Raw genomic sequence first — 17225 nt, forward strand, 5'->3', positions numbered from 1 at the left:
AGTCCCTAGCAACGCATGGACGCCATTCCACGGAGGGGAAACTAGATTTTTGCCATAGTGTTATCGTTTCTGTCCTACTGAGAAACCTGTTTTTACCTTTCATAACATTAAGAATGGCCTACGATTATGTGGATATAATTAGTGCTGTTTTATTCTTCTTTCAAAAATGTGAGTTGTATTATTTGCAGTTACAATAATATAGGCTGCTTATTGATTACTAAAAAGCTATACTAATAACGTGCATCATCTCACATTTTAAATATTCTAATAAACTTTACTGTGATCATGTGATTGTGGAGTTTTGCTTTTGTTGTCGTTGTTCCGATATATATGGTTGTTGCACCATTAAGATGTAACTTATTCTTGCAAGCACACGTGTGATCAAGTGTAAGTGGAAAAACCGTTTGTCACTGTTGTTTAGTTAAAGAATATACAACATAAACGTTTTTTCCACTTATCACAAATACAACTGTTCATGTACTGTGTCCCACATTTTATATTTTAAAACCTACATGCTATATGAAAATCTATCTATGGGAAACTGAAGTCATACAAAAGGATTATTGTAAAATTGTGGAACTTTGGATTTTTTTCTAAAGACTTTGAAATAAAAAAGATTGAATATCTCAAAACTGTTTGGAATACACATTACTGTTCTTCGTCTGAACGGTTTATTTATTTAACCCAGCTTGTTCTGCTACGTTCCCGCTAGCCGCTCGCCATGTCGCCACAAGCGAAACGTTTTCCCTTGTGGCTCAACTATTTTTCCTGAAGTTCGCCACGGTGGCGAAGGCTTAGAAAAATGTACTTGTGTAAGACTGCCAGCACATTCAACGTGTGCTGGTAGATGAATCAATACAGACTGTTTAGTTTGATTTCATTTTGCCCAGTGAAAGCTCTTTAGCTTGATCACGTAATATATGCATGCCGCAAACGTTGTGTTTGGCGGGAGGACAGAGACCCTAATTAGAAACACAAACAGTTTATTTGTAAAAAACAAACAAACAAACAAACAAACAAAAAACCACATGGTGATACTTCATGGGGAGGTGAAGCAGTCATGGTTTCAAACATACCCTCTGGTCCCGAAAGAACATTTTCACATACAGCAAGCCAGAAACATGCAGCTTCAAGATCACAGCTAGGTTTTTTTTTTCCCCCGTTGTTTGCTATCTCTTTAAAATGTGTTGAAATATATTTTGGAAATAGTAACAGAGTGGATTCGAAAGAGGAATAATTTAATAAAATAAAAAATGTTTTTTTAAACACAGTAGTGTTTGTACAATCCTACTAATATTATGAATCACATTAGTACAATCTTGTGTAACTAGAGCTGCGGTTGGTCAGGGAGGCATTCATATTAACACAGCACTGTAACTCTGATTCCCATTTAATAAATGCCAAACTTAGTCCCTCGTGAAGATATATTCATGTACTGCATAATCCTTTACATTATTTTGACGCAGTTTTCTTTCCACTACAGAATGGTAAAGCAAAATTGTGCCAGCAGACAGTGCTATTAGGTATTAGGTGCTATCAGTGTATTACTTGTATTGTAACACTTGAAATGTATTTGCTTACGATTGTAAGTCGCCCTGGATAAGGGCGTCTGCTAAGAAATAAATAATAATAATAATAAAAAGATCTGCAGTGGTGTTGGTTGTTACAGAGCTGCATATCAGGGGCGCACCCAGGATCTAGTCTCATCTGTCAACAGGGGGAATGTGCTAATAAAGTTCAGTGAAGTTCAATCTCATCTCCGTGTCGCACACATTACACGCACCAAACTAAAGAACATGAAGGAATAATCAACAATGTTTCACAGGATTATTATTATTTTTTGGCCGTTACGCAAACTGAAAACACAGTCTAACGGCCTGAATACAGCTTCATTTTTCCAGGCAGCAAAGTAACCGTTACACCCAACAGCGCTGAGAGTACGTTAAAAAGAGAAATATAATATTTTTTTTACCAAGCATTATAATTTCAGGAATTTACTGGTATAAGTATTATGTGAGGTTAATATGTCTTCCCACATTCATAATATTTCCTTTTTGGTTTACTTTTTAATAAGCATGTTTAAGGAGGTTAGGAAAACATAGCAGCTCAGCCTCACAGTGCTAGCCTTGTGATCAATAGGCAGAGAAGAATAAATGTAATAATTACAAAAGACAGATTTGCTGAAATTAGAAAGAACAGAAAGTGTCTTGTAAAGTACCCAGGGAGGGATTTATGGTGAATGAGTAATAGCTGAAGGACAAAGTGTTTACAAGATAATGTAGCCAGCAACCAGATCTGTGGCATCCTAAGGATGTGGGCAAGTCATTAGTATTGACTATTGAAATGAACAAAAAGAAAACAAAGAAAACAAACTCTGTTGTCATTAGCATTCTGGAGTGTGTTTTCCCGTTAATAATAACCATAACAAGAACAGGCAAGGCAAGCAGATAATAGGCACACAATAAACCAAAACTGAAATCACACAGGCTTGTACAAGTTACTAATGACTTGGAAAGTAGAAGATGGCACATACATTTAATGCTCGTAACATTTTGGAAATGCACATTACACTATACAGTATACAATTAAGACTTAAGCTAGAAGTGTTATTTGCAAGACTGTGCAGTATACTGATATCAGGGTGTCTGGAATATTACTTTATTTTTAGTATTACCATTGACACCTTAAACAAACCCTCTGTTTGACTGCCCTCTAAGCTCATACTTTACATGACGGCTATCAGCATGGACCCATTGAGTTAAGAAACAGGAATTTAAGGGGTGCTTTTGTTTGATAGGTACATGTAAACTTGGATTTAAAAAATATTTTATGGGCTGCTATCCCTGTAAGTTTAAAAAGTCAGTTTTTCTAAGACAGCCTGTGCCGTGCTCCCCTCTCATTTCATATTCGTGAGACAGGTTAGGGTTTAGGGTTATCAGAATAACATTTTTATTTGATTTATGTTTTGGCTTAAAATCTAAAATGTTTCCAAACTTGATCTTGTTCTACATACATTTCAGAACAAGATTTAATTAGTTATTTTAAAAAATGTTTTGTTTTATTTTAACATGAGTGTCGGGTAACGTATGCAAGTAAAATAAGTACTGGTGTTTTCATTTGCCAACACGTTTTTTTTGCAAAAAATTTGCATTCATTAACATTTTAAGGCTGTTAAGTGTGAAGAGAGACTATCAGTGACTTTATAAACTATGAATCACACATATTTTTATTGACAATAGCCTGCACAATATCATATTTGTAGTGATGCATACATCTAAAATTATACTACTTTTCCAAGAATAACGCGCTCTATTTTTGAAGGTTTTTGAGAGTTATATTTAGATTTTAGATTACTTAAGAGAAGGTTATAGTATTATAGTATTCTGTATAATATGTAATTTTTCCGATAGGGTTGCGGAGTCATGCACATTATATACAGTTGTATTCCAATAATTACAATGTGTAACTTGGAATGGGCATGAATCTGTGTTACTTTAAATCATAATGACAGACCTCATTAGAGATATCACTTACAAACATATACTGTATAAATGGCAACTGGTAAAGAATCTTGAAATAAGCAGTGAATTTGTAGATTCATTAGAAGTTCTACATATTGTTGTATGAAAATGTATTATTAGTACCGCAATATTAGAATCCCACTACACTTTTTAAGTGATATTTCAACAAACATTTCAGCTGCAACTTTATATTTTCAATGTACCTTTGAGGTACTGGCTTCATACTCGGTACACAATTGTTGGTATTATACTTATTAAATTGTAATTTAATTAAGTAATTACAAACCAAATAACCACAGCTGATACCAGGCAGCTCTTGGTTTTTTTATACAAATTGCCACAGACTTAGTGAACGGCACAATCATATTATTTATTTCAACAAAGCCTACAATATTTATTAAAGTATTAAAGTTTCCAAATGGTGATAAAAAACACATTTAAATACTGTACCACAGTCAGATTTTTTTTTCAATCCAAAATTAACATAAATGAATAAAAACATTTACAAATATAACGGACATGCTTGCTTTTCTGTAACTTGCAACTACTCTGCGTTTAATTCTAATCTTGCCAAGTATCACATGCTAAAATATGAAAGCAAAATGCACAGAAGGTAAAACTTCTCAAAAACATGGGCTGTTTCCTGGAGCTCACACTAATGCATGTAATTTGAATGTCTGTAATTTTACGAACATATCACGCCCCTTTTACACATTTTAGAAGCATTGCGGCACGTTATATACAAGGTGCGCAGTATATTTGAGTGCAGTTTACTTGTGCATCACAAGTCAAAACCTAAATGAAAGCTAACACATTTTTTTCAACTGCCAGTTAAAGCTGATAAGGTGCGTGTTATATTCAAAACATTATGGTAAGTTATGTAATACACTGCACTCGGAACCCTGTCTTTTAAGTAAATGGAACTGTTGCAGGGGACCTTCTCCAATAACAATTCAGTATGTGTGTGACTGGCAGCTTAAGATGTGGGACTTAGAGTAGTTAACCTTTTCTATACCTTTCTGGTGTTCTATATAAAATAAATGCCCTTGGACACTCCAAAACTAAACATTTTCCAAGTGTTGTCCTTCAGTAAATTACAAATATATAAACCAGTTTGAATTTGGAAATCCAAGAATTCAATGATGAAAAGTCCCCTTGGCCAGTAGCTTTATGAAATTTGTCACAAAAAATAATTTAGACCCAACCTAAATCTGGAAAAAGGTAAACTTACCCAGATTTAGAATAGGTCTAATGGGTTTTCATCAGTGTGTGTATTTTAACATGTATCAAGTAAGTTTATGCTGTGCACGCACACACTATCAGGTTGCTGGCTCTCTTACAACATGGCATGAATTAAAAGCTAAGAATCCTGTAAATTAGTTTAGAGAAATTAGTTTAGAATTATATTCTGGTGTTTGCAGCAATTTTATTACACAGACAACATCGTCATAACATCTGCACTGTACCTTGTGAAAAGCACATCAGTTGCCCATAATCCTTGTATGTCACTGTGACAGAGACAAAATGATTCTTGGTGATACATAAGAACATAAGAAGGTTTACAAACGAGAGGAGGCCATTCGGCCAATCTTGCTCGTTTGGTTGTTAGTAGCTTATTGATCAAGCAGCTTCTTGAAGGATCCCAGGGTGTCAGCTTCAACAACATTACTGGGGAGTTGGTTCCAGACCCTCACAATTCTCTGTGTAAAAAAGTGCCTCCTATTTTCTGTTCTGAATGCCCCTTTGTCTAATCTCCATTTGTGACCCCTGGTCCTTGTTTCTTTTTTCAGGTCGAAAAAGTCCCCTGGGTCAACATTGTCAATAACTTTTAGAATTTTGAATGCTTGAATCAGATCAGCGCGTCTTCTTTGTTCAAGACTGAACAGATTCAATTATTTTAGCCTGTCTGCATACGACATGCCTTTTAAACCTGGGATAATTCTGGTCGTTCTTCTTTGCACTCTTTCTAGAGCAGCAATATCCTTTTTGTAACGAGGTGACCAGAACTGAACACAATATTCTAGATGAGGTCTTACTAACGCTTTGTAAAGTTTTAACATTACTTCCCTTGATTTAAATTCAACACTTTTCACAATATATCCCAGCATCTTGTTGGCCTTTTTTATAGCTTCCCCACATTGTCTAGATGAAGACATTTCTGAGTCAACATAAACTCCTGGGTCTTTTTCATAGATTCCTTCTTTAATTTCAGTATCTCCCATATGATATTTATGTGAGGGCGCTGTGTAAAGGGAACAGAGTGCCCTGAACTGGATGGCCAGACAATTCTTTCCCTGGGTTAGGCAGAAGTTGGTCATCTAGAAAGGAGGCGGAGCTCCGGTACACAAAATCATTGACCAGGAAGGAAAAAACGATGTGACAGCTGCAGATTGGATGAGCTGTTGCACTCGTTAACCAAGGGGTCATGATAGATGGTACAAAAGGGCATGGAGCGATGTGGTCTGTTCGATCTGTTCTTTGCATGGTTAATGGTGAACCAGAAGGAGAGTGGGAGAATTGTTATCGTGAGTGTTTGTTTTGTTTTGGTTCTGTTGTGTCTAAAAAGTACACTGTTTGTTATTATTAGACAGCTAAACGATCTGGAGCTGTCGCCAAAGGCCAGCACTTACCAGGACATCACTGCACTGTGTCACGAATAAACTGTAAATACACCACAAGCACTTTAGCACGCACTGTGGACTTCTGTATGTGTTTTGTGTTACGTGTGGTTGTTTAAGTACGGGACTGTTATTATTTCGGAACCAACCTGCAGATTACAACCAAGCAATACACAACGCTGTATTGCTTGTTAACATTATTATTTGCTGTCCACCTATTGTTTGTTCCATGATTTGTTTTCATGGCTTCTAGTTCATGAGAATAGATTTTTAGATGTTTGAGTATTCATGTATCCATTCCTATGGTAATGAAGGATGCAGCCTTTTTAAATTTTCTTTGCTCTGCCAACAGTTGCAAACAACAAATGCTTTCTTTTTTTCATACAGTCCTTAAAGAGCAACGAAAGCCCCATCCACCTCTCGCAATTGTTTATACTGAGTGCTATTTTATTTAGGTTTGCTGAAGAGAAATGTAATTTATTGAGTGCTATTTTATATAAGTTAGCTGAAGAAAAAGTACGATGTAGGTGTTACTTTTCTGATACTATTTGAAAAAAATCTGTTGAATAAAAAGAAAAATCTACTTATTTGCAACCAAGATAATATGATAAACTTGTAGTACTGCTATGAAAGGAAAGCAAACATTGCAAGTTGCAGTCTTTTTTTGTTCATACTGAGATGTTGTGAAATATTAGGTATACCTTCCAGTTGCCCTTTTGCCAAGGTCTTTAGACACATTTTCCAATATTTATTTTTTGCGCACCATTTTTTTAAACCGCACTCAGGTAGATAAAGTTAATTTATCAATTATATTTTAATCGATCAAAGCCCACAGGTGTGAATAACCAATGAATCATTAATCAATTAAAAACCCCTATATATATATATATATATATATATATATATATATATATATATATATATATATATATATATATACACAGTACTGTGCAAAAGTTTTAGGCAGGTGTGAAAAAATGCTGTAAAGTAAGAATGCTTTCAAAAATAGACATGTTAATAGATTATATTTATCAATTAACTAAATGCAAAGTGAGTGAACAGAAGAAAAATCTAAATCAAATCCATATTTGGTGTGACCACCCTTTGCCTTCAAAACAGCATCAATTCTTCTAGGTACACTTGCAGACACTGAATACAGTTTACTGTCATAAGTCATACACCATGGCAAGACTGAGCACAGCAACAAGACACAAGGTAGTTATACTGCATCAGCAAGGTCTCTCCCAGGCAGAAATTTCAAGGCAGACAGGGGTTTCCAGATGTGCTGTCCAAGCTCTTTTGAAGAAGCACAAAGAAACGGGCAACGTTGAGGACCGTAGACGCAGTGGTCGGCCAAGGAAACTTACTGCAGCAGATGAAAGACACATCATGCTTAGTTCCCTTCGCAATCGGAAGATGTCCAGCAGTGCCATCAGCTCAGAATTGGCAGAAAACAGTGGGACCCTGGTACACCCATCTACTGTCCGGAGAAGTCTGGTCAGAAGTGGCCTTCATGGAAGACTTGCGGCCAAAAAGCCATACCTCCGACGTGGAAACAAGGCCAAGCGGACTCAACTATGCATGAAAACACAGGAACTGGGGTGCAGAAAAATGGCAGCAGGTGCTCTGGACTGATGAGTCAAAATTTGAAATATTTGGCTGTAGCAGAAGGCAGTTTGTTCACCGAAGGGCTGGAGAGCGGTACACGAATGAGTGTCTGCAGGCAACAGTGAAGCATGGTGGAGGTTCCTTGCAAGTTTGGGGCTGCATTTCTGCAAATGGAGTTGGGGATTTGATCAGAATTAATGGTCTCCTACAATACCATCAGGGAGGCATCTGATTGGCCTCAAATTTATTCTGCAGCATGACAACGACCTCAAACATACAGCGAAAGTCATTAAGAACTATCTTCAGCGTAAAGAAGAACAAGGAGTCCTGGAAGTGATGGTATGGCCCCCACAGAGCCCTGATCTCAACATCATCGAGTCTGTCTGGGATTACATGAAGAGAGAGAAACAACTGAGGCTGCCTAAATCCACAGAACTGTGGTTAGTTCTCCAAGATGTTTGGGCCAACCTACCTGCCGAGTTCCTTCAAAAACTGTGTGCAAGTGTACATAGAAGTATTGATGCTGTTTTGAAGGCAAAGGGTGGTCACACCAAATATTGATTTGATGTAGATTTTTCTTCTGTTCACTCACTTTGCATTTTGTTAATTGATAAATATAAACTATTAACATGTCTATTTTTGAAAGCATTCTTACTTTACAGCATTTTTTCACAGCTGCCTAAAACTTTTGCACAGTACTGTATATATATATATATATATATATATATATATATATATATATATATATATATATATATATTGTAGCAGGGCAGGGAGGGGGTTAAAATCCTCCCTGCCAAACACACATGCAAGTTTCTAAAGATATTAATGGAACAAACCAATCCTTACATTTATTTGTAGTCTTCCAAGACTCTGAGTATACATATTTGCCCATGGCACCATTTCTCATTAACTACCGAGTCCGAGAATGCACAATAAATAAATAATGCATTTTACAAAATGTGCTTTACTGTAAAATAAACACTGTTTATTTTACAGTTTTCAGAAGTTTGTTTCTGTTACATTTTCTGTAAACATGCGATTTCTGCAGTGAGTTGTATTTTTTTCTTTCGTTTTTAATATTTTTTTCAATTCTGTTAACTGTTGCTTGATAAAAATAAGTACAAATAACAATAAATAATTTATTGGCATTTACTTGAACAACGTAGCTTGAAAGTAAAAGTCCAGTACATAAATATCAAGTAATATGTATATGAAATGGAAAAACATGGAAATGACTTATCAAATGGAAAAGAGTAATGTTGAAACGGAAAATCACTTTGGTCTATTAATTACATTTATATACACAAATGGTTTTGGATATTTCTTATTCATTTTATTAATACTGATTAGCACAAACCGACATACCACTTCTTTAGGAGATTAGCATGAGCTGCTATAGGAAATCTGGAGCAGCTTCCCTTTTTGTCTGGTGCTTGCAGTCTGCCACAAAACACTGCAATACACGGCTTACTAGCTTGAATTTGTATTAAATTAAACTACGACTACTTACTGTAGAAATCACATTAATGATTATGTAGCACCTTGGAAAAGGGTAAAAGTTATTAACGTAGATTGTATACACTCTATTTACGACTTTCAATGTAATACTGTTGTTGCAACATACTTGTGAGTGTGTGTGGGTTTTTTTTGTGTATGTGGGTGTACTTTTTTTTTTTTTTTTTTTTTTAATTTAGTCGTTGCCAATTTGGAATCGCCAATTATTTTATTATGCTCAGCTCACCGCTACCACCCCTGTGCTGACTCGGGAGAGCGAAGACGAACACACACACTGTCCTCCAAAGCGTGTGCCGTCAGCCGACCGCTTTTTTTCACACTGCGGACTCACCATGCAGCCACCCAAGAGCTACAGCGTCGGAGGACAACGCAGCTCTCGGGCAGCTTACAGGCAAGCCCGCAGGCGCCCGGCCAGACTACAGGGGTCGCTGGTGCGCGGTGAGCCGAGGACACCCAGGCCGACCTAACCCTCCCTCCCCCCAGGCGACGCTCGGTCAATTGAGCACCGCCCCCTGGGAGCTCCCGTCCTCAGTCGGCAAAGGAATAGCCTAGACTCGAACCGGCGACGTCCAGGCTATAGGGCGCATCCGGCACTCTACGCAAGTGCTTTTACTGGATGCGCCACTCGGGAGCCCCCTGTGGGTGTACTTTTTATCTGTATATACATTTTGTGATGATGCAGCAAAAGATCTGACCGATGCATCTTGTAGCTCATATTAAAGACCTGCGCGGGTCCGATTTTTACGACCCGCTTCCGACCCGGACCCGCAACCCGCTGCAACACCGTCTCCTTACCCACGACCCGACCCGACCCGCTTTAATAAGACCTGCTACCCAACCCAAACCCGCAAGTGTTTGTCCTTTACCTACTGCCTGCGTCAACTGACTCTCTCACGCTCTCACATTCACACACAGATATCTCTACCATTCTCCACAGATTGAGTTTACACAATAGGCTATACAGCATGGTAGCTTTCTCTAGTGGTCTGGATATATTTTAACATTATAACATATTAACTGTCTCTACTTACTTTACTAAAAAATACCTGTCTGTTCCTTTCGTGCCACCAGTTGAAAGGGAGCTACACCTGTGCTTTCGCAGAGATGATGTACCAGTTTTGTAGCTGTCGTTCAAAAACATAATGACAGGTTTTACAAGCAACGGATCCAGTCACATGTTTATTATTTTCATTCGCTATGATTCCAAAAGAATTCCACACTTCTGATTTACCTCTCAAACTATTATCCACTACATGATATAACCCTGCACTATCTTTTGTTTCACCTCGTCCACAGACATTTTTAATATCCCCAAGCTGACTCCTCCCTAATCGCCTCCTGCTTTAGTGCAGAAAATACCGGTACATTTACCTTCTAATACGTTATTTGGGAAAAGGTTACAGACGAGTACACAGAAAACATTTTTGGTGATTCAAATGCAGAATTTTTTTTTTTTTTGACCAGCACCCGAACAGGAAACCGCGAAAAAGTTCACATTCCTACCCGAACCCGACCAGTTTCTGAGGGTCATGCGCGGGCCCCGCGGGTACCCGACCCGATGCAGGGATCTAGCTCATATAGTGATATTTTGCTTTTAATAAAAGACTGAATCAGCAAAACAAAGCACATACAAATAAAATAATCAACAGTCAATTAATTGTGCAATGTGAATATCGTTTCATGAATTAATTGTATATGCTAGGTTTCAGATCGATAAGACATATACTCACTGTATTTCGTAAACTTCGAGTAAAAAAGACAGTCTTACATAGAAAACGTAGGTTGTTTGTTTGTTTTTTTTAAAAAAAGTTATACAATGTTCATAACTGCTGTACGGTTACTGACTCAGGTATATGATTGTACAGTTCGGCCTTCATCACCAACATCGCTTGTAAGGGCGAAACTGATTGGTCCACCGTGATACACGGTGTCCATGGAAACATAAGTCTGGAAACAAAATGTCCTCAGAGAAGGAATGTTTTACTTGAATTACATACATAATGGAAATTGCCGATGTTTTACTGGAAGAAAATGAACATTTTGAATACTATTCACTGGAACATATCGAGCATTGTAAAAACTTTTTTTTTCTTTTTGAAATAACTATTTTAGGCGACTCATCTGGCAAAGTAGAAAGCAATTTAGCCAGCTGCCGGCTGGAAATGAGAAGGCTGAGCAGGCGTTTTTTAATAGAGAGGTTTCCATGCTGTAACAAAGCATACTTGCTTCCCGCTATCACCCTGTAGTAGCTAATTTCATAAATTGTGAAATTAAGTTAATGCCTTTAAAAAGTTTGTGAATTAATAATGGAATAGAAAAACACGGTGGACAGTCCAAACAGATTCGCTTGCTCCTCATTTTACAGCACCCTGAACTAGGTGTAAAATAGTTTAGTTTAATCAGTGGCATGCCGTCAGGACCTTTAAGGTATTCTCTGCTGACCAGACATTACCAATTAAGTAAACCGTCTGTCAAATGACATTACGTTGCCTCACTCACTTGCGTACAGAGTGCTTGCTTATACTATGAAACATACTACTGTAATTATTATTTGTTCATTTGTCTGATGCCTTTATCCAAGATGACTTACAGGGTTTACTAGAGGTTTTTTAAGAGTCTAGGGGTTTCCTGAATGGGGATGTGATCAGCCAATAAGAGATCTGAATTTCCCCCGCATAAGTCTAAAACAACGACCAGACGCTAGAAAAAAAACAGTTGAGGGTATTCTCCGCTTCACTTGAAGGTCTTGAGTGAGTTTAACCAATAGGCGAGTCGAAGAATGTCCTTTTTTTTTTTTTTTAGACAGGCGATCAATCAGGAGTGATCAGAGGCGGGCCATAAATCTCCCAGGGTATTCTCTGCCTCACTTGAAGGGCCTGCTTTAGCAACCAAGGTGAAAGTCAACGACTCTGCTACCCCAGTCCATTTTGTCACGGCACTCCACTGAGTTTAATGGATTCTTTTACTCCTCCTTTCAGATGGAAAACTCTATCTCAGCAACAGGTGCACTGAGATAATGCGATGATGCATAGGAGCAACAAGGGAAGTGGAGTGAATGATTGCTCCGTGAAAACATGCTTTTAAAAATAATATTTTGGGAAAAAGAAGGTCTGGAAAGTGGAGCACTGCAAAATTAGCTCATAAGCATAACAACTGAAAATCGGCCTGTAATTGCCTACATATGCTAGTTACCCCTGGTGAGTCTTGTAGCTAGGGTTCACTGAAGTGGCAATTTGAAGAGAGTATTTATTTAGCATGGTGCATGCATATGAACGAGGTTTGAAAATTAACATTTTTATAAATGCAACCATAAATCAAATACTCAAAAGTAATTTCTAGAGTGGTTCTCTGAAAAACTTATTTTGTATAAGAGATATTGGATTCCATAAGCAAGATACATCTTTAGAATCGGTCCTACACTTGCATCTAAAGAACTGAGTACATTGAGTACTGTTTTATCTTTACTTATATTGCCTACACAGTAATGGTCTAGGTATTTATATGAAGCTGCCACATTTCAAAACAAGTAAAGGTTGACGTCAGAAAACAATCTGGGCACCATACATTTATAGAATCTAAAGCATTTTTCCATTTCAACACAGTTCTCCCTATACTTAACCAGCAGTATTAATGTGTATGAAAATATTTTGAGAAGGATCCTTTACTGATGAAATGAACAGTTCCTAGAGGGAGCCTGCTGTACCATGTCCACTGTTTTAAGTGATAGGCCCTTTTTTGGCACTTCTTATTGATGTCATACAGATGTCACTTATGTATACCGTTTGTAAGCCATTTGCACAGTCTGCACTATGGTAATTTTGAAAGGAATACAGTCTGTGTGAATGTGCTAAATCCTTTAAAAGCTTATAACTGATGAATAATTAGAGCAGTCGCCATGTGCAAATAGGTCTTGGCTAACCAGATTGTTATTAGGCAATAATTGTTTCTTTCAACCTGCTGCACAAGTATAAGATAATGTCGTGCCAGCATTTAGACTGAAGACCTCCCAGCCCAGATACAAAGGCTGAGAGAGAATGACTGTGAGACGACAGCACTGGGTAAAGATAGCCAAGATTCTCTTTGGTTTACCTTTCACTGTAGAGATGGTTACAGCTGTAGACTAGCTTCCATTTTCCATTATTAAAACATTATACTTAATGAAGAAAATGCTTGTCCATGTGATTTTATTTTGTTTTTGAACTGTTTGTTTGCCAAGCTGCACAATCAATAAAAGTGTGCAGTTGCGTTAAAAAGCATTTCCTCATATGTTTTTCATCATTTCCTGACCATTTGCATACAGCTCATCCCTTTATTCTAACTTAACTAAATGTTTTAGTCAGATACCGTATAGTGCTCAGCAGTTTTCTCTAACCTTAAAATGATAATGTTCTACCATATTATAATGCATATGCATTTCTTTCTCTCTTTTGATTAACTGAGCTAGTGGGCAAATTTTTTAAAATATTTATAGCTTAAAACATTGTCTTAGTAGCTCAGACCAGGCACTATCATTAAGAGGTTCTCAAGAAACATTTTGCTGAAAAATTGACATTTCTTTATTGAGCTGTGCCAATAGTATGTGTGTGGTCAATGCGTTCCAGGCTTTAGCGAGTGATTTTGGCTATTGGAGGCTGCACACGCTATTAGGAGTTCATACATGTGGTGTTTTATATTTCTGACATGCTAAATATACATACATGGTTCATAATTGATGGCTAAAATGGTATCCTGAGACCTTCAAAAAATATCATTATTTGATATGCAACAAGGTATTACTTGATTTGCTGTCATATGTGTTTTTTATATTGTAATCTAATGGGGATTTTGTTATTGTCTGTTTGCCTTCGAGGGACACTAGATAGATACAGCATTTGCATAGACTTTTCCTTTCTTTATGACAATCGCTGTTTCAGAAAAGATGATATAATGCAAAACTATACATTGTGTTTGTGCTTTTTTGGGGGGAAAGGATCAAGGAAATAATGTTTAGGAACTATAACTCCATGAATATCTGTATATAGGTGAAGTGTTCTTTACAGTTTAAAAATATGATTTTTAAATTATTTTTTTTTTTATCTATTTAAGAAGATATTTGCTAAAAACACCAGTTCTAAGTGGCAAGTAATAGCAACAGTACCAGGTGTCGCAGAGGCAAGCAAGTGTGAATGAAAAACTGAAGTTTTGTTTGGGGAATGTAAACAAACAGGGATGATAACAAAGTATCATGTAAACAAAACACATTGATACTTTAGAACAGAAGACCAGACTCATCGAGTTTCAAGTACCAATTATCAACAACAACAAAAAAAAACATCCAGAGATTTCATTTCCAAGCCAGCTATAGACCAAAAAAGGCCTTACATGAATCATTTGTACTAGGAAATGGACACCAAGATTGGATTTGATTTTGTAAAGCACACAGGTCATTAATGAGTATTGTTACTGTATTAGTTCTTTTAAAAAGATTTTCAAAAGTTACTTATCTTTCTAAAAATTCCCATAAGATGATAAACGTCAGTGGAATACCTTCCAAGAAAGCTTTCTCTTTTTTCGGATCATGATTTAAATTTTAAAAAGCCTGACATTTACCAGTATTGTAGTGAATTAAACTTGATGTAAGGACTTTAACACCTGCAATGCCATATCTAATGTAAACGACTGAGCTGAGATCAAGACTGAGGTAATTTAGTTGATAATCATCAGCTCAAAAAATTTGGGAAATAAATAGGCAATCACCCCAATGATTGTCAAACATCTTAAAGGGTCCGGGGAGTCTAACATTGGGCAGTTATGAAAGAGGATGTCCAATGATTTTTATTCTTATTTTTGACTTTATATGCTTTTTTTTTGTTTGAGGGTAGATCATGCAGTAGAACAGTAACACTTAACAAAACATGGTGGGGATTTAAATGTGATTTGAGCACAGTTTCAAAATCATATATATTGAATTCTAAAGAGACCATCTTTACTTCATGATACATTACATGTGGTACAGTATGTATTCAAATTAACAGTCTTGAATTATAATATTTGTTCAAACGAACTGACACTCATTTTTGTTATAATTACTTATTTTTGTTACAATTATCTGAAATAATCTGCCAATATATGGAGAATGAACAGGATATATATTTGTTATATGCTTGACTATGTTTCTCCTATTCATTCTGTTTTTATTCATTTTATAATTATAACCGAATTCTGGGGAGAGAGAGAGAGAGCTGAATGTCATGTCTGTCTTTGATTGTTCATGATTTTCGTACTTTGATTTTGTGATTGTGTTGATGTTTTCACTGAACTCTACTTTACAGGCCCTGCTGTTCGGTTCAGTGACTTTCAAGTGTCCAGTCCAAAACCTCCCCCTGTGATTGGACAACACACCACAGAGGTCCTGAAGAGCGCACTGGCCTATGATGATGACTATATTAACGAGTTGATGAGAGCTGGGATCGTCACTCAAAATAGCCAGCACTACACTATCTGCAAAAAAAATATCAGTTCCTTATTATTGTACCATATTGTACAACTATTTTGATAAATGTGTTGTGATTAATTTATGAAATACATATCTGACAAGAAAAAGGAAACTGCAAAACCACTACCGGCAAGTTAATGACCTAAACATAATGAAAACTAGTTTTCTAGAAATAAACTGTGGAAATTGTACTGTAGCCATGTCCAAGTGTGTGATATTTCATCCTTGATATATATCACAAAGAAAGCTGAAAAAAAACACTAAGTTGTATGAAATCAAACCTATCAAATCAATATTTAAAACTTTTGAAAAAAAAAATGTATGAAGATAGACACAACATTAGGCAACCAAATGTTGTATACTTTAATTAATTGACAATAAAACAAGTGCTTTTATTTTAATATCCCTGTTGTTTAGTTACATGTTCAGTGCAGCATCACAATGATTGTATACAGATCTCTTCAGCACTGTTTAAAGAGCAGATCCACTTCACAGTACTGACATTTTTGCTAGCATTCTGTCGCTTTTTACTACAACTTGGTGCTGTAAATGTCATCCCTAGCGACGACACAGAACACTGTGGCAATACATTAATCATTTTAATATGTTTAAATACTGTGGTGAACTAGACACATGGGGATTTATTCAGCTGATTGAAATGCTTGCAGATCTTTAATTCTGCCATCGTTTAAATCATTAAAATGGACCCTCCCTGTGATTTTACATATTTTTACAGACTGAAATACAGACTCACATGCACTTTTACGTGTTTGATTTTCATAACCAAATATTCCTATTTTAAAGATCTACACTGTTGACAAATTGAATATATAGAGGACATGTCATGAAAAACCATGAGATCCGGTATTTCTGTCACGGGCGGATGCAGCGATAACAGATGAACCCTTGGGGCGAGTAGTTTGATAAATGTGTTTTTGTGATTAATTTATGACATACATATCTGAAAAGAAAAAGGAAACTGCAAAAACACTACCGGCAAAATAATGACCTAAACATATTTAATGAAAAAAAGTTTTCTAGGAATGAACTGTGGAAATTGTATTGTAGTCATGTCCATTTTCTAAGTACACGTATGTGATATTTAATCCTTGATATGTGTAATAATTAGGGCTTGAAGTTTTCGGTTTTAACCGATAATAAACGAAGAATCATTTTTTATTTGTTTAAACCGATAAACGTGGGTTTGGCAACATATTTTAAATAATGTCAATCATGCAAGACTGTCTTTCTGCATAAAGAAAACAGCTTTAAGAAAGCGGGCAGTATACAAAGACATGGCAACTGACCAATCATCAATTTTGTGCAATACGCGTAATTTGCGTCAATGCATCATTTGCTTAGCAACTGGCTTAGCGACCATGAACCCACACACACAAACCAGCAACATGGCACCGCCAGTTAGTTTTTTTTGGTGTTACGGTTTTATTCAGTGATGAACCAAAAAAGTTATTGTAAATATAAAAC

At 36.5% G+C, this 17225-nt stretch overlaps 1 pseudogene; it reads left to right on the plus strand.

Moving 5' to 3' along the window:
- The window catches only part of LOC117399255 (succinate--hydroxymethylglutarate CoA-transferase-like), a 168553-nt pseudogene extending 152435 nt beyond the window's left edge, over window positions 1-16118 (plus strand).
- The last annotated feature ends 1107 nt before the right edge of the window (window positions 16119-17225 follow it).

Source organism: Acipenser ruthenus, chromosome 4 (genome assembly GCF_902713425.1).
Source record: "Acipenser ruthenus chromosome 4, fAciRut3.2 maternal haplotype, whole genome shotgun sequence".
Classification (NCBI taxonomy): domain Eukaryota; kingdom Metazoa; phylum Chordata; class Actinopteri; order Acipenseriformes; family Acipenseridae; genus Acipenser; species Acipenser ruthenus.